This window comes from Neoarius graeffei, chromosome 16 (assembly GCF_027579695.1).
Source record: "Neoarius graeffei isolate fNeoGra1 chromosome 16, fNeoGra1.pri, whole genome shotgun sequence".
NCBI classification, from domain to species: Eukaryota; Metazoa; Chordata; class Actinopteri; order Siluriformes; family Ariidae; genus Neoarius; species Neoarius graeffei.
In genome coordinates this window covers 15,739,867-15,758,958 of record NC_083584.1, presented here as the reverse complement: position 1 = coordinate 15,758,958, position 19,092 = coordinate 15,739,867, and the positions used below count along the sequence as shown (strand labels likewise).

Genomic DNA, 19,092 nt, shown 5'->3' with positions numbered 1-19,092 from the left:
TGATCATGAGGGGGTTACCGGAGAAGTACAAGCCGTTCACACTGATGGTGACGCATGGTTCAGCGGACATGTCACTGGGAGAGTTCAAGGCAAAGTTGCAAAATTTCGAGGCCTCAGAAGACATAGACCCAGTCGCAGAAGAGGCGGAAGAAAGGGTGCTGAGGGCACAAGCGGTGCCAAGGAGTAAGACCGGGCCAGCGGAGATGGTGTGTTGGCGGTGCGGAGAAAAGGGCCATAGAAGAGGTGACTGCACAGAAAAAGTTTGGTGTAGTTTTAGCAAAAGCAGGGGGCACGCAGACAAGGCATGCACAAAGAAGGAGCATGAGCGGAGCACTCGGTGTGCGTGTGTCCAAGATGGCGACGGCAATAGATGTAGAGCAGATCATGGACCAGATGGCACCCGGGGAGTCGCAGGAGGAGAAGACTACACCTTCAGTGCACAAACAACAGATGCCAGCCTCTCAGGACAATGGCTGCAGATCCAGAGAAAGGGGCTGATCGTGGACACGGGAGCGACGTCCCACATCATCAATGATAGGAGCAAGTTCAAAAGCTTCGACAGCACCTTCAAGCCCGAGAGACACTGCATGGAGCTAGCAGACGGGAAGCGTACCATCGGGGTGGCGCAAGGCAAGGGAGACGCACAGGTATGTCTCATAAACAGTGAGGGGCGCCGGTGTGCAGTGACTTTAAAGAACACTCTCTACATCCCCTCCTACCCTCAAGAACTCTTTTCAGTGAAGGCTGCCACCGATCATGGCACCAAAGTGTTCTTTGACAAAGGTAAAGATGCCATAGTGTTGCCAGATGGCACAAAGTTCGATATTTATGTATATAAGAGAATGTACTACTTGCAAACTGAGTGTGATGTAGATGTGTGTCATGTTAGTTAAGATATCCAGACATGGCATGAGGTAATGGGTCACTGCAATTACGAGGATATCTTGAAGCTGCAGGATGTAACAGAAGGCATGCATATTAAAGGTGCAAAGCGTAGGCCTGATAAAGAATGTGTAGTATGCATAGGGGGAAAGTTCACTCAAATGAGAAACAGAGATCCGACTGGTAAGGTAAAGACACAACTTGAGCTGGTGAGCACAGATCTAGCTGGTCCAGTAAACAATGAGTCCATAGACGGTTACAAGTATATGCAGTCTTTCACAGATGTATACACGGGGGCAGTGTTTGTTTACTTCCTGAAAGCAAAAAGTGATGCAGTCCAGGCCACTGAGAAGTATCTGGCAGATGTAGTGCCTTATGGCACTGTAAAATGCATTCGATCAGATAATGGGACTGAGTTCACTAGCAGAGAGTTTCAGACACTACTGAGAAAGAACAAAATCAAACACGAGACTTCCTGCCCTTACTCCCCGCACCAGAACAGCATAGCTGAAAGGGAAGGGCGCACTCTTTTCGAGATGGCCAGGTGTCAGCTTATTGACAGTGGCCTACCTAAAAGTCTTTGGCACTATGCCATCCAGGAAGCAGCCTATACCAGAAACCGATGCTTTAACAAGCACATGGGCACTACCCCATATACAGCAATAATGGGTAAGAAGTGCGATCTATCCAGGGTGCATAAATTCGGGTCAAGACAGAGGAAAACTAGATTCTAGATGTGAGAGTGGACTCTTTGTAGGACATGACAAAGGCAGTCCCGCCTACCTAGTCTACTACCCCAGTAAAGGAAAAGTGCAGAAGCACAGACTTGTAAAGTTTGTCAGCAAGACAACCTGTGAGAATGAGACCCAGACACAGGAACTAGGACTAGACCCCAAAGTAGGTTGTGACGAGAGAGTAGCGACTACACAGCCTAGTATACTGAACACAGATGTACAGACTGATAGTCCACAGTCAGCATCAGAGAACGATGACGAGAATCACCCGAGGGTGATGCCACATGCATCAGACAGTGGGAGATACCCCACCAGAGAGCGTAAACTCCCGGGGTATCTGAGGGATTATACTTCAGGAAATACTGATGATGATAGTACACTCACTAGTGTAGACTATTGCTACCAAGCAGTTTGTGGTGTACCTCTGATCTTTAAAGAGGCCATGGCATCAACTGAGTCAGGAAAGTGGAGGAAAGCGATGGACGAGGAGATGACGTCCCTAGAGGACAACCAGACCTTTACCCTAAGTTACCAGAGGGCAGGAAGACAGTGGGAGGGAGATGGGTGTACTCAATCAAGGGTGACATTGATGGACACGACCAATACAAAGCTAGGTTTGTAGCGAAGGGATATAGTCAGAGAGCAGGGATAGATTATGGCGAGACATTCTCTCCAACAGCCAATCTTACAAGTATATATGTAGTGATGCAGAAGGCAGCCCAAGATGATCTGATCTTGCATCAAATGGATGTGAAAACAGCCTATCTGCACGCACCCATTGATCGAGATATCTACATGGAACAACCTGAAGGTTACGAAAAAGAGGGAGAGAAGCTAGCGTGTAAACTAGTGAAGTCAATTTACGGCCTGAAGCAGTCGGGGCGTAATTGGAATGAGATGCTCCACACATGTCTAGTAGATGACAGCTTCACTCAGAATCCGACAGACCACTGCGTCTACACCAGAGTCTAAGGAAGCAGGGAAGGTAATAGTAGTTATCTGGGTGGATGATCTTATCATCGCAGCCAGCAACAAAGGGAGTCTAGAGAAAGTGAAAAACATGCTTTCTACCAGATTTAAAATGAAAGACCTAGGTAGTTTGAAGTATTTTCTGGGCATGGACTTCAGCCAGTCTGGCGACTGTGTGAAAGTGTCGCAAAAGAGGTATGTTGAAAAGATACTGGAACATTTTGACATGCAGGAGTGTAGAATTAGAGAAACACCATGTGACCAAAAGTTAGACTGCTCTGAAGATGTGCCCAAAATGTCTGATGTGAAGAAGCACAGGGAGGCTGTCGGCAGCTTAATTTACTTGACAACCTGTACGCGTCCTGACCTATGCTTCGTAGTGAGCAAGTTATCACAGCATTTTGCTGACCCTACAGATGAACATTGGGTTACAGTGAAACATGTTTTGCATTATCTTAGAGGTACAGCAGACAAACAGCTCTGTTTCAGAAAGACCGAAGAGGGCCTAGGCCTACGGGCATATAGTGATGCAGACTGGGCTGGAGATGCTAGCGACAGACGTAGTACCTCCGGGTATTGTGTGAGTATGGGCAAAGACAGCGCCTTAGTCTCTTGGAGAGCCAAGAAGCAACCCACGGTAGCGCTATCCACATGCGAGGCTGAGTACATAGCCCTAGCGCTAACAATACAGGAGTGTATTCATTTGGAGCAACTACTGGGAGGCATATGTGTACAAGAAAACTGTTGTCTATGAGGATAACCAGGGGGCAATTGCATTTGTTAAGAACCCCGTGTGTAGGCAAAGATGTACTGTAAGCATGTGGACGTTAAGTATCACTTCATTAGGTCTATCATAAAGGAAGATAAAATGTCACTTGTTTACTGTCCCACAGACGACATGGTAGCAGATGTTATTCAGACCCTCCAGGATTTCGCGATGTTGCAATTTGCAAATTCAACCAATCCTCACGAATTCAGGGCGGTGTTGCAATTATATCCAATCACCGCAACTTTCCCGCAAATTTGACCAATCGTTGGCGTCGTCTTGAGGTGGTGTCGACAAACTACCTTCCGCCTTACTTCCGTGTATACGTTCAAGAGAAGCAGCATGTGCACAGTGTTGCCAGATTGGGCGGTTTCCTGCCTAATTGGGCGGTTTTAAGTGCATTTTGGCGGGTTTTGAACATATTTTGGGCTGGAAAACATCACCAGTATCTGGCAACATTGCATGATGTGCAAGTCAGTGTTTATGTAGACTTAAATTCTGTTACTGAAAGTGTGTTATGTTTACAGTGAAGGACTGTGTGCACTTTACATTATTTTTTTACTTAATACAAGAAATTAATGGATGCCAACATTTTTGCCAAAATTGTATTTTATTTTCCATTGTTTGGCAGCTTCAGCATCATACTGTGAGATTCTGTTCAAATTGTTTTTTTCTTCTATGTAGCCTGAGCCATTTATTTTATTAGTTTATAATTATTGTGTAATTTAGTCTTCAGGAGAGACTGCCTGCACACAGTACTAGTATTAATAGTTTTTTTTTCTTACATGAAAGCTGAGGCATTTATATTATATTTTAAGGTAACTTCATGTTGTTTTTCGAAGGATTATTCTTATTATTATTATTTTTCTGTAGCATTTGGCCTTATTTGAGGCATTTCCCATGCACGAAAACTCATGAAATTTGAGACACACATCAGTCATTGTCACTGCTACTCAGCCACAGACTTTCGGCCCCGGGCGTGGCCCAGGGACTTCATAGCGCCCCTTTTTCCATTTCCCATTGAAATGAATGACTTATATGCGTTTGGACACATGGTCATTTTTAACGCACTCCTCCTAGATGGTTCATCAGATTCATGTCAAACTTGGCAAACATGATGCCAAGACATTGCTGATGTTGAATTGCGAAGGAATTTTTGATATGTTGTAATATGTTGAGATGGGGGCGGCACGGTGTTGTAGTGGTTAGCGCTGTCGCCTCACAGCAAGAAGGTCCTGGGTTCGAGCCCCGGGGCCGGCGAGGGCCTTTCTGTGTGGAGTTTGCATGTTCTCCCCGTGTCCGCGTGGGTTTCCTCCGGGTACTCCGGTTTCCCCCACAGTCCAAAGACATGCAGGTTAGGTTAACTGGTGACTCTAAATTGACCGTGAGTGTGAATGGTTGTGTGTGTCTATGTGTCAGCCCTGTGATGACCTGGCGACTTGTCCAGGGTGTACCCCGCCTTTCGCCCGTAGTCAGCTGGGATAGGCTCCAGCTTGCCTGCGATCCTGTAGAAGGATAAAGCGGCTAGAGATAATGAGATGAGATGTTGAGATGGCAATATTATGAATTGTAGGGATTTTTGCAAAGGGATTTTTGATATCTTGTAATATGATTCTGATTCTGATACTCTTTATTATGCTTGTGATGATATTCACATGTGTAATTCAGATGCCTAGCATAGCACCACCATCTGGCCAAGCAGGAAATGGGGAAAAAATGTTCAATTCATTGGTCGATTGATCTGAAACTTTACAATATATTGGATATCGTGATTCTGATGATATTGACATGTCTAAATCACACGCCTAGCACAGTATCACCATCTGGCCAAGCAGGAAATGTGCCAAAAATGTTCAATGCTTTGACGGATTGATCTATGACATACCTGTCATACCACCACCAACACACTCACACTCATAGCGGAGCTCCGAGCGGAGCACCATACCTAAGAAAAAATGGTAAACCCATCGAGCCGATTTATTGTGGTTTGTCTGTGTACGTGAACCACCAGTCATACACACTGCTTAGTGGTCAGTGTTAGTAATTACCAGTCATACACACTGCCTAGTGGCCAGTGTTAGTAATTACCACACCACCTAGTGGTCAGTTAGTAATTACCAGTCATACACACACTGCCGGGCGGCACGGTGGTGTAGTGGTTAGCGCTGTCGCCTCACAGCAAGAAGGTCCGGGTTCGAGCCCCGTGGCCGGCGAGGGCCTTTCTGTGTGGAGTTTGCATGTTCTCCCCGTGTCCGCGTGGGTTTCCTCCGGGTGCTCCGGTTTCCCCCACAGTCCAAAGACATGCAGGTTAGGTTAACTGGTGACTCTAAATTGACCGTAGGTGTGAGTGTGAATGGTTGTCTGTGTCTATGTGTCAGCCCTGTGATGACCTGGCAACTTGTCCAGTGTGTACCCCGCCTTTCGCCCGTAGTCAGCTGGGATAGGCTCCAGCTTGCCTGCGACCCTGTAGAAGGATAAAGCGGCTAGAGATAATGAGATGAGATGAGATGATGAGATGAGATGAGACACACACTGCCTAGTGGCCAGTGTTTGTAATTACCAGTCATACACACACCGCCAAGTGGCCAGTGTTAGCAATTAAGTCACACACACCACCTAGTGGCCAGTGTTAGTAACTACCAGAGTCATACACACCGCCTAGTGGTCAGTGTTAGTAATTACCAGTCATACACACCGCCTAGTGGCCAGTGTTAGTAATTATCAGTCATAAACACACTGCCTAGTTCTATCCAAGGGACTTAACTTTGCAGTTTCACCAGAGCGGATACCAGTGGTAGACCTCATCACAGCCACAGAGTCAGCCATCAGAAACAACAATCTGACCAACACAGAGGCAGAACAACTTAGACTGAAGATATCAGCTGCTCTGTCCGGTGCGAAAGCACCCCCCTCCAACCTCACCATCCAAGAAAGGAGGGCTCTGACACTGCTTCAAAGAGACCGGAACATCACCATCCTTCCTGCTGACAAAGGGAGATGCACAGTGTTGCTAAACACAGCAGACTACCACTCCAGGATGACCAGTCTCCTCAGCGACACTACCACCTATGAAACCTTGAGGCGGGACCCCACAAGTTGTTACAAAAAGAAAGTTGTTAGCTGCCTGCAACAACTAGAAAAGGACCAAGCCATCAACCGATCTCTGTACTACAGATTGTACCCTGGGGAAGCCATTCCTCTCATATACGGACTCCCCAAGATTCACAAGGAAGGAGCTCCACTCAGACCTATCATCAGCAGTATAAACTCTGTTACTTACAACATTGCCAAACACCTAGCCACCATCCTGGCTCCTCTCGTTGGGAATATGCCACATCACGTCAAAAACTCCCAAGATTTTGCTACTAAAGTTGCAGACCTCAAACTAGACTCAGATGAAACCATGGTTTCCTACGATGTCACTTCTCTGTTCACCTGCATTCCCACCACAGAAGCAGTTGAATCTGTTAGAAAACAACTCCTTCGAGACAGCACCTTATTGGATAGAACGAACCTCACCACGGACCAGATTTGCACCCTGCTTGACCTCAAGTCAAGTCAAGTTTATTTGTATAGTGCTTTTAACAATAAACATTGTCGCAAAGCAGCTTTACAGAATTTGAACGACTTAAAACATGAGCTAATTTTGTCCCTAATCTATCCCCAATGAGCAAGCCTGTGGCGACGGTGTCAAGGAAAAACTCCCTCAGATGACATGAGGAAGAAACCTCAAGAGGAACCAGACTCAAAAGGGAACCCATCCTCATTTGGGCAACAACAGACAGCATGACTATAACATTAACAGTTTTAACATGAAGACAGTTTCGTTGATGTTATAACTCTTCATTGATGTAAACTTGAGTGCAAAACTGTTCATGACAACTGCAGTCCTAAAGTTAGCAAGTCAACTGTAGTCCTCAGCCATAAAAGCATTACTGTAAGAGTCCAGAGCATCCTCCAGGTATAACCCTCAACTGTCCTCATGGAGCCGTCCTTCACAGGAGCGATGCAATAAAACTTCGACCAGACACAGGGCACCAGGATGGATCAAGCAGGTCCGAGGGGCAGAAGAGGCCAGCATCTCAATCCCAGGACCAACATGTAACTCGGGACAGATGGGGGGGGGGAGAGAGAGAGAGAAAACACAGGTTGTTGGGTATGCCCTAAAAATGACACAAGTATTAAATCTGTGTGATAGGCTCGCAGAGACGAGAGTCTTGACATCAGGCATAATACACAACAATGGCATGTTAATATGGTTAAAAAATATCATGACCTGCTTTGGCTGGCTGATTGGGTGATGGGAGCACACTCCTCAGCAATGATGAGATGCAGATGGGACCCTTAGGGCTGGCCAAGACAATTCAGTTACATTTCACCAGGTCTGGGACATGCGACAGAATGTCTGATGGCCGATTCCCTGCAGGCTACAATAGCCAGTCGAGGTCTCCACCCTCTCCACCAAAAGATTTCCTGTTGACTCCATGTACAGTGGGGCAAAAAAGTATTTCATCAGCCACCAATTGTGCAAGTTCTCCCACTTAAAAAGATGAGAGAGGCCTGTAATTTTCATCATAGGTACACTTCAACTATGAGAGACAGAATGGGGGGGAAAGAATCCAGGAAATCACATTGTAGGATTTTTAATGAATTAATTGGTAAATTCCTCGGTAAAATAAGTATTTGGTCACCTACAAACAAGCAAGATTTCTGGCTCTCACAGACCTGTAACTTCTTTAAGAGGCTCCTCTGTCCTCCACTCGTTACCTGTATTAATGGCACCTGTTTGAACTCGTTATCAGTATAAAAGACACCTGTCCACAACCTCAAACAGTCACACTCCAAACTCCACTATGGCCAAGACCAAAGAGCTGTCAAAGGACACCAGAAACAAAATTGTAGACCTGCATCAGGCTGGGAAGACTGAATCTGCAATAGGTAAGCAGCTTGGTGTGAAGAAATCAACTGTGGGAGCAATTATTAGAAAATGGAAGACATACAAGACCACTGATAATCTCCCTTGATCTGGGGCTCCACGCAAGATCTCACCCCGTGGGGTCAAAATGATCACAAGAACGGTCAGCAAAAATCCCAGAACCACATGGGGGGACCTAGTGAATGACCTGCAGAGAGCTGGTACCAAAGTAACAAAGGCTACCATCAGTAACACACTACGCCGCCAGGAACTCAAATCCTACAGTGCCAGACGTGTCCCCCTGCTTAAGCCAGTACATGTCCAGGCCCATCTGAAGTTTGCTAGAGAGCATTTGGATGATCCAGAAGAGGATTGGGAGAATGTCATATGGTCAGATGAAACCAAAATAGAACTTTTTGGTAAAAACTCAACTTGTCGTGTTTGGAGGAGAAAGAATGCTGAGTTGCATCCAAAGAACACCATACCTACTGTGAAGCATGGGGGTGGAAACATCATGCTTTGGGGCTGTTTTTCTGCAAAGGGACCAGGACGACTGATCAGTGTAAAGGAAAGAATGAATGGGGCCATGTATCGTGAGATTTTGAGTGAAAACCTCCTTCCATCAGCAAGGGCATTGAAGATGAAACGTGGCTGGGTCTTTCAGCATGACAATGATCCCAAACACACCGCCTGGGCAACGAAGGAGTGGCTTCGTAAGAAGCATTTCAGGGTCCTGGAGTGGCCTAGCCAGTCTCCAGATCTCAACCCCATAGAAAATCTTTGGAGGGAGTTGAAAGTCCGTGTTGCCCAGCGACAGCCCCAAAACATCACTGCTCTAGAGGAGATCTGCATGGAGGAATGGACCAAAATACCAGCAACAATGTGTGAAAACCTTGTGAAGACTTACAGAAAACATTTGACCTCTGTCATTGCCAACAAAGGGTATATAACAAAGTATTGAGATGAACTTTTGTTATTGACCAAATACTTATTTTCCACCATAATTTGCAAATAAATTCTTTAAAAATCAGACAATGTGATTTTCTGGATTTTTTTTCTCATTTTGTCTCTCGTAGTTGAAGTGTACCTATGATGAAAATTACAGGCTTCTCTCATCTTTTTAAGTGGGAGAACTTGCACAATTGGTGACTGACTAAATACTTTTTTGCCCCACTGTAACTCAGAGGGACAGATTTTTTTTTTTTTGGGGGGGGGAAGAAAACGCAGGTTGTTAGGTATGCCCAATGTCACCTGAATAAGTAGGAACAGTATACATATTGCACTGAGTACAAGCAGGGACTCCGGCAACTAACTATGACAGCATAACTAAAAGGGGAGAGCCAGAAGGTAACACAGGCATGAGGGAGCCCCGGGACATAAAGCAGCCAGGCACCACACCGTCAACAAACTCAAGTGAGCAAGTGAGTGGGGACTGACAGCATCCATACATCCCAGTTTACCAAAACACTCTATGTCTGAGGACCCTTAGATTTACACCTTTACCTCATAAACACCATTAACAAAAGGCTTGACTAAACAGATATGTTTTCAGCCTAGACTTAAACGCTGAGACTGTGTCTGATTCCCGAACATTACTTGGAAGGCTGTTCCATAACTGTGGAGCTTTGTAAGAAAAGGCTCTGCCCCCTGATGTAGCCTTCACTATACGAGGTACCAGCAGATAGCCTGCACCTTTTGATCTAAGTAGGCATGGCGGGTCATAGAGGAGCAGAAGTTCACTCAGGTACTGTGGTGCGAGACCATTTAGTGCTTTAAAGGTCAATAGTAGTATTTTATAATCAATACAAAATTTGATTGGGAGCCAATGCAGTGTGGATAAGACAGGCGTGATGTGGTCATATTTTCTAGTTCTAGTAAGGACTCTTGCTGCGGCATTTTGAACTAACTGGAGCTTGTTTATGCACTTATTGGAACAGCCAGACAGTAAGGCATTACAATAATCCAACCTGGAGGTAACAAAAGCATGGACTAGTTTTTTCGCGTCATGTAATGACATTAAATTTCTTATCTTTGCAATATTTCTGAGATGAAAGAAAGCTATCCGGGTGATGTTATCAATGTGAGTTTCGAATGAAAGACTGGGGTCAATAATCACTCCGAGGTCTTTTACTGCTGCACGTGAAGAAACAGAAAGGCCATCCAGAGTCACTGTGTAATCAGAAAACTTACTTCTAGCTGTATGTGGTCCTAGTACAAGCACTTCAGTCTTGTCAGAGTTAAGCAGAAGGAAATTAATAAGCATCCAGTGTCTAATGTCCTTAATACATTCCTCAATTCTATAAAGCTGGTGTCTCTCATCAGGTTTTGCAGAGACATACAACTGTGTGTCATCAGCATAACAGTGGAAACTAATACAATGTTTATGAATAATATCACCCAGAGGTAACATATATAGAGAAAAAAGCAGTGGACCTAAGACAGAACCTTGTGGAACACCAAACTTTACCTCAGTACGTCTAGAAATATCACCATTTATATCACCATACTGATAACAATCAGTTAAATAAGACCTGAGCCAGAAGAGGGCCGTTCCCTTAACTCCCACAACATTTTCTAGTCTATCCAGAAGAATGGAATGATCAATGGTATCAAATGCTGCACTAAGGTCAAGCAACACAAGTAGCGAGATACAGCCCTGATCAGACGCCAACAGTAGGTCGTTTACTACTTTAACCAGTGCTGTCTCTGTGCTATGATGAGGTCTAAATCCTGATTGATACATTTCATGTATGTTATTCCTATGTAAATATGAGCATAACTTTTGTGCCACAGCTTTTTCAAGGATCTTGGAGATAAAGGGGAGGTTTGATATTGGCCGATAATTGGACAGCTGACAGGGATCAAGGTCAGGTTTTTTAATCAAGGGTTTGATAACTGCTAGTTTAAAGGATTTGGGTACATAGCCAATCGTAAGAGAAGAATTTATTATTTTTAGAAGCGGTTCAATTACTTCAGGTATTATCTGTTTGAATAGATGTGTAGGTAAGGGATCTAGTACGCAAGTTGAGGCTTTTGATGCCGAGATTAATGAAAGTAATTCAGTTTCTTTAAGGGGAGTAAAACATTCTAACTGATGATCTGATACAGTTATATAGTTAACTACAAGGTCACTTTCATTGTCTGACCTTAAATTAGTAGTTTGAATTTTTTGTCGGATATTCTCAATTTTGTCATTTAAAAAATTCATGAAGTCGTTGCTACTACATACTGCAGGTGTGCATGTGTCTATAGTGGACTTATTCCTGGTTAATTTTGCTACAGTATTAAATAGGAATGTAGGATTATTTTTGTTATCTTCTATTAGGGAGGAGAGATATGTTGATCTCGCAGCACTAAGAACTTTTCTATACTTCAGGAAGCTCTCCTTCCACGCTAATTTGAACACTACCAGTTTTGTTTGACGCCATTTACGTTCCAATTTTCGAGTGGTCTGTTTTAATGTGTGAGTGTTATCATTATACCAGGGTGCTAATTTTTTGTCTCTGACCATTTTCCTCTTTAGAGGAGCTACATTATCTAAGATATGGCGGAATGTTGACTCTAAGCATTCAGTTGCCTGATCACGTTCTGCAGGGGCTGACAGTGACCCAATCAAAGTTGATAACTCTGGGAGATCATTTATAAAGCTCTGTGCAGTAGTTGACCTGAATGTACGTTTAATACAGTAGCGTGGTGAGGTGCATATATTATTACTCAGACATAGTTTGAATGAGATGAGATAATGATCTGAGATAACTTCAGACTGTGGAAGTATGACTATATTTTCTACATTTAATCTGAATGTTAGTATTAGATCAAGGGTGTGACCACCATTATGGGTCAGTCCTATGACATTCTGATTAATCCCTACTGAATCTAAGATGGACACAAATGCTGTTTTTAAAGGGTCTTCTGGGTTATCAAAGTGAATATTAAAATCTCCGACAACTAAAGCTTTGTCTAAGGAAATAACCAGATCTGAGATAAAATCTGCAAATTCAGAAAGAAACTCAGAATATGGCCCCGGGGGCCTGTAAATAATAAGCAATGGAATTAACGGGGTAGACTTATTTTTTGAGGCTACATACATTATATGAGTATGAAGAACTTCAAATGTATTAAATTTATAACCAGGTTTTTGTGTTACACCTAGATAATCATTATAAATAACCGCAATGCCTCCTCCTCTGCCAGTTTGACGAGGCTGGTGTATATAACTGTATCCAGGAGGACTCGCTTCATTTAATGTTATATATTCATTTGGCTTAATCCATGTTTCAGTTAAACAAAGTACATTAAACTCCTGATCAGTAATGATTTCATTAACCATTGGCACTTTAGATGTAAGAGATCTAATATTTAATAGCCCCACCTTTAGATCAAAGGTGCTGGCAGCAGCTGTACAGTCAGTCTGATCTAATTTTATATTGATTAGGTTACTGGAACAAACTCTCTGAAAATTTCTACCTTTTTGTTGAGCTCGGGGAACAGACACAGTCTCGATGTAGTGGACCCTGAGTGACGACTCTGTGCAGCTAGCAGACAGTCGGTTTAGCCTGTTCGTCTGCTCCCTGGCCTTGGCTCTGGATTGTCAGAAATTAACTAGGCCTGTTCTGAGACTATGACCTACTGTATGCTGCAGGAAATGAGAGCAGCACTTTCCCGAGTGGGATGGATACCGTCCCGCCCTAACAGGCCAGCAGTGCCCTCAAAATTAGCCCAATTATCTCTAAAAGCCCACACTGTTTTCAGAGCACCACCTGGACAGCCAGCAGTTCAGCGAGCATAACCTGCTGTAAGCTACATCGCCACGCCGCATTGGGATGGGGCCAGAGCATACTACAGCATCGGACATCGTCTTCGCTAATTTAAACACCTCTACAAAGTTACTCTTAGTAACCTCAGACTGACGAAGGTGTTATATCATTAGCTCCTGCATGGATAACTATCTTTGAGAACTTGTGCTTGCCTAGGACCCTAAGATTACCTGCTATGTCCGGCACCCTGGCTCCCGGTATACACCTGACTAAAGCTGCTGGTGCCCCTAAAGGCTGAGCTAATTTCACATGCCGTATGATAGAGTCCCCTATAACCAGAGCTCTTTCAGGTCTCTCAGTGGGTGCATCACTAAGGAGAGCAAACCTGTTCGGCACGTGACGCAGAGAGGAGTGGTGCTCCTGTGGGCGAGCCTCAGCGGTAGCTTTGGCTCTACGCTTATGCCGCCGAGCCGTCACCCATTTGCCCCGCTGTAAGGGCTCTAATGCATTACTAACTCCACCTAGGGCATCTAGACTTTCCCCTACAGAAACTACACTGTTCTTATGCTCACTAACCTTCTCTAAAGCCTGGACATGCACTTCTAGCACTGTAATCTTCTCCGTCAGAGAGCTAACTAATCCGCACTTATCACAAATAAAGCTAATAAAGCTATCACTAGCGACGGAGGAAGAATGACTAAACATCCTGCACTCAGCACACTGAACAGGCTGAAGGTGTGCCATAATGAAAAGATTCACATACCCTTAATCGAAGGTCTGTTTATATTAAAGCAGATCCGATGTGGATGGCCTCCGCTTGTGATCTTTACACAGGAGGAGAGAAAAAGAAAGCTTCCGGTCTCGGCATTCTTCCGAAAAAAGAAAGAGAGAGAAAGAAAGAAAAAAAAAACGGACTGACTACCACTTATTTCCAGTTTAATGAAAGTTTTTCAGGAGTTGCTCCCAGCCACTGGTTCAGATATGTGGATGACACCTGGGTTAAAATCAAAACCCATGAGGTGGAAGCCTCCTCTAAGCACATCAATGCAGTGGATATTAACATCAACTTCACTTGGGAGGATGTCAGTGGGAATAATCTAGCCTTCTTGGATTGTGATGTACACATTAGACAAGACAGAAGCCTGAGCATCGAGGTCTACCGGAAACCCCCACACACAGACCAGTACCTACTCTTTGACTCTCACCACCCACTGGAACACAAATTGGGGGTCATTAGAACCTTGCAACACAGGGCTCAGAATATCCCTACAACGATAGAGGGAAAAGAGAAGGAGCAGAATCACATCAAGAAAGCACTTCAGAACTGCAGGTATCCCAACTGGTCTTTCCTCAAGAGCAGAAAAAGGAACAGAACAGACAAGGAGGATAACAGGAACAAACACAAGAACATTGTCATTCCCTACATTTCTGGTCTATCTGAGAAACTCAGGAGGATCTTCTACAAACACAACATTCCGGTACATTTCAGACCCAGTAACACTCTGAAGCAGAAACTGGTCCACCTTAAGGACAGAATACCCAGACACAAACAGGACAACGTGGTGTATGCCATTCAGTGCAGTGAGGAATGCACGGACTCGTATATTGGGAAGACAAAACAACCGCTTGACAGGCGCATGGCTCAACACAGGAGACCCAGTTCCTCAGGCCAGGACTCTGCTGTCTACCTTCATCTTAACAACAAAGGACACTCATTTTAGGATTGCAACGGATGCATTTTAGCCAGAGAGAATCGTTGGTATGAGCGAGGAGTTAAAGAAGTCATTTTTGTCAACCTGGAACGGCCATCACTGAACAGAGGTGGGGGTCTAAGACATCATTTATCAGCCACCTACAATGCAGTCCTTGGCACACTTCCCAAACAACTGAATGCACACCAAAACCCAGCTGTTTTCAGTGACTCACAGGCTACATCCACACGACAATGGCAACGAGATGTTATTTAAAAATATATCGCGTCCAAATGGGCAATGATCAGTAAAATATCAGGTCCATATGGCAACGCAACGTTTTGCTGAAAACGATGCAATACACATGCCACACCTCTAGGGGCGCTGTAAGACGGTCCCTTCGGAGACACCAGAACAATAGAAGAAGTAAGGACGCATGCGCATAAACTATTATGCGCAAGACTTCATATTAGCCACAAAGTCAGGAAAATCTGTTCGTAAAATTACATTATAATGACCAAATACAATGAAAAGTATTTTTCCAGTCTCACCTGTGAAAGGTAATCCCATGTGATCTCGTTTGGACGGCAAACCTGTTGGTACAGTTAAACGCAGCTAATCTTTATTCTCCGCTTTGACCTATCCAATATGGCGGCGAGGATGACGTATGATTCTACGCGGAAGGCAGCGTCTTTAATGGTCCAGAATAAATTGAATGCTACACGTTGATGGATTAATTTGTTGTTTCTCACCTGTGAAAGGTAATCCCATGTGATCTCGTTTGGACGGTAAACCTGTTGGTACAGTTAAAGGCAGCGCATGAATCTTTATTCTCCGCTTTGACCTATCCAATATGGCGGCGAGGATGACATATGATTCTACGCGGAAGGCGGCGTCTTTAATGGTCCGGAATAAATTGAATGCTACACGTTGATGGATTAATTTGCTCCTCTACGCCCTTTTTGAGGAATGTATTGTCGGACTTAAACCAACATCTGAAGAGGTGAGATCGCTCCTTTTTTTCCCTATTTTTGCTGGCGGGATTGACTCTGCCCTAAGGGCAGAGTCTCTCTCTCTCTCTCTCTCTCTCTCTCTCTCACTTTGCACCATTACACAATAAATATTCACAATGAAAATATTTTGTAAGCGCGTTTCATGAACCAAGTTATAGGATTTGTTGACAACTCGCATCGCATCGCAATGAGAAGATCATTGGCACTACTGGTGTTAAGAATCAGACCATTTCATAAATGAATATTTTGCTGTAGAGCTGCAGTGTTTGTACAATTGCATGTTTTTGCTTCACTATTACTGTCACTATTCTGCTTCTTGCATTACTACTGTGAACTAACACTGAACATAATAATAATAATAATAATAATAATAATAATATTATCGTGTTTCACTCTCACTAGTACTCTGTAAGGCTTTTTCCTGGTGATATCCTGGTGATATTCGTTACACTTCTACCCGGCGTGAAGCCAGGGGCGCAGATAGGAATTTTGAACTGTGGGGGACTGAGCTGTCAGCAAATGATTCCATTTTGTGTGTGTATATATATATATATATATATATATATATATATATATATATATATATATATATATATATATATACACTACTGTTCAAAAGTTTGGGGTCACTTTGAAATGTCCTTATTTTTGAAACAAAAGCACTGTTCTTTTCAATGAAGATCACTTTAAACTAATCAGAAATACACTCTATACATTGCTAATGTGGTAAATGACTATTCTAGCTGCAAATGTCTGGTTTTTGGTGCAATATCTCCATAGGTGTATAGAGGCCCATTTCCAGCAACTATCACTCCAGTGTTCTAATGGTACAATGTGTTTGCTCATTGCCTCAGAAGGCTAATGGATGATTAGAAAACCCTTGTACAATCATGTTAGCACAGCTGAAAACAGTTGAGCTCTTTAGAGAAGCTATAAAACTGACCTTCCTTTGAGCAGATTGAGTTTCTGGAGCATCACATTTGTGGGGTCGATTAAATGCTCAAAATGGCCAGAAAAATGTCTTGACTATATTTTCTATTCATTTTACAACTTATGGTGGTAAATAAAAGTGTGACTTTTCATGGAAAACACAAAATTGTCTGGGTGACCCCAAACTTTTGAACGGTGTGTATACATGTTATTTCACCTCCCTCACTGCCATCACCAGGAACTACCTGCAGGCCAGGACAATGATAACATTTTAACATAGCCTATGGAAATCCAAAGCTTACACATTATCATCACGCACAGAAATTGCAAAACTGCAAAACTAGTTTTAAAACCGCTAAATTCCAACTGTTAAACATAGCGAGAGGCTGGGCTACGTGTGTGTGTGTAAAGTGTAAACCAGTGCATCCTGACTTTCTAACTATGCCTGTGTGTTGCGTGAGCGGCAGTCAGTCAACAACTCTTCACAAAGTTTCCTTATGAAACAATATGCTCGCTGAAATTATGGCAGGGAACGCCAGATTAAACATTAAAACTGCCTTCTGAGCACTGTATCTACAGGCTACCACCGAAAGAAGGAGGCTACCAGAAAGGCATCACTACTCCGTACGATTTTACTTTCACTACGACATTACTTTGAACAGACTATCAAAAAATTGCCAGGTGATATGATAAAGTAAGGCACAGTTTACTTACAGTCGTTTTTTTTTTAAACGATGCAATCGTTTTCTGCCTTTTGGCACCCTTCATCATGCCGTGTTGGGGTCCTGAACTAGGAGGCGCTGTCCCCGATATGCCTGTCAAACTTGTTGTGGGTAACCATAGCAACCAAGCTCGAGCTCGCAACCTGTGCAGTCTGCGCAGTTGCAACTATGTCTGTACTGCTGTGCACCTCAATAAACCGAATGGTAATTAGTCTTTTGATTTTTCCATGAGGTTTGCCTTATGCAAAGAAAGACAGCATAGACGTTTTTTCCTCCCAATAAGTGGAGGGGACCGAACGAGCTGAATTTAAATCTGGGTGGGACGAATCCCCCCCGTCCCCCCCTCTATCTGCGCCCGTGCCTCTATCCCATCATGCTTTGCGGCTCCGGATCGCGTCGGTCTTTCAAAACCCGTTGGAGCGACTTCCGGCCTCCCAGTTGTTTTTATTGGTGCGAAGGGAAGGTGTTTGGTTATAATTGGAGAGCTTTGATCGACAGAATCTTTCAAGGTAGGAATGTTACCCTTGCTATTATTGTCGCTGTGTGAATGTAAGGTGATTAAGTCTGACGATATATTATATGCAAATGTTATCGTTAAATGTTTATTTTAATGAATGTTGTGTTGATATGTAGTATGGAATGTAACCAGCAGGGGGACCTACATAGTTAGGAGAGATGGCAATAAGGTTAGGGGAGGGGACGAGCAAGAATAAATGGAGACAGGTTAACATGAGGATGTTCGCTATTGAAATAAAGTTTGAGCACAAGCTCATTGTTCACTAAACAAGGTTTCATCTTTAAGAAATGAACAACACAGTGTCTGATGTTTGAAGAAGTCATTGAACGTTCCAGTGCCAATGAATCAGGAATGCACTTTATTAAAACAGCATTAGTCTAGCACAGGACACTATGCATGTACACTGTCTATCGCGCTCTCTCACTCTGTTATTAGGCATTTGGTTCAGCAGGGGCGGCACGGTGGTGTAGTGGTTAGCGCTGTCGCCTCACAGCAAGAAGGTCCTGGGTTCGAGCCCCGGGGCCGGCGAGGGCCTTTCTGTGCGGAGTTTGCATGTTCTCCCCGTGTCTGCGTGGGTTTCCTCCGGGTGCTCCGGTTTCCCCCACAGTCCAAAGACATGCAGGTTAGGTTAACTGGTGACTCTAAATTGACCGTAGGTGTGAATGTGAGTGTGAATGGTTGTCTGTGTCTATGTGTCAGCCCTGTGATGACCTGGCGACTTGTCCAGGGTGTACCCCGCCTTTCGCCCGTAGTCAGCTGGGATAGGCTCCAGCTTGCCTGCGACCCTGTAGAAGGATAAAGCGGCTAGAGATAATGAGATGAGATGAGATGGTTCAGCAGGTATCTATTGTGAGAGTGCCACCTAGTGGCACTACTACACTGTAACATCTCCCTTTACATATAACTGGAGATCTCCCCACTGGTGTAGCTATGCTCATATATATGTTAATGGTGTTTATGAGGTAAAGGAGTAGATCTGGAGGGTCCTCAGACATAGAGTGTTTTGGTAAACTGGGATGTATGGATGCTGTCAGTCCCCACTCGCTTGCTCACTCGAGTTTGTTGACGGTGCAGTGGCTGGCTGCTTTATGTCCCGGGGCTCCCTCATGCCTGTGTTACCTTCTGGCTCTCTCCTTTTAGTTATGCTGTCATAGTTAGTTGCCGGAGTCCCTGCTTGTACTCGGTGCAATATGTAT

At 44.1% G+C, this 19,092-nt stretch overlaps 1 pseudogene; it reads left to right on the top strand.

Moving 5' to 3' along the window:
• Nucleotides 1-917: 917 nt before the first annotated feature.
• Nucleotides 918-18,024, top strand: LOC132900209 (uncharacterized; annotated as a pseudogene).
• Nucleotides 18,025-19,092: the final 1,068 nt, after the last annotated feature.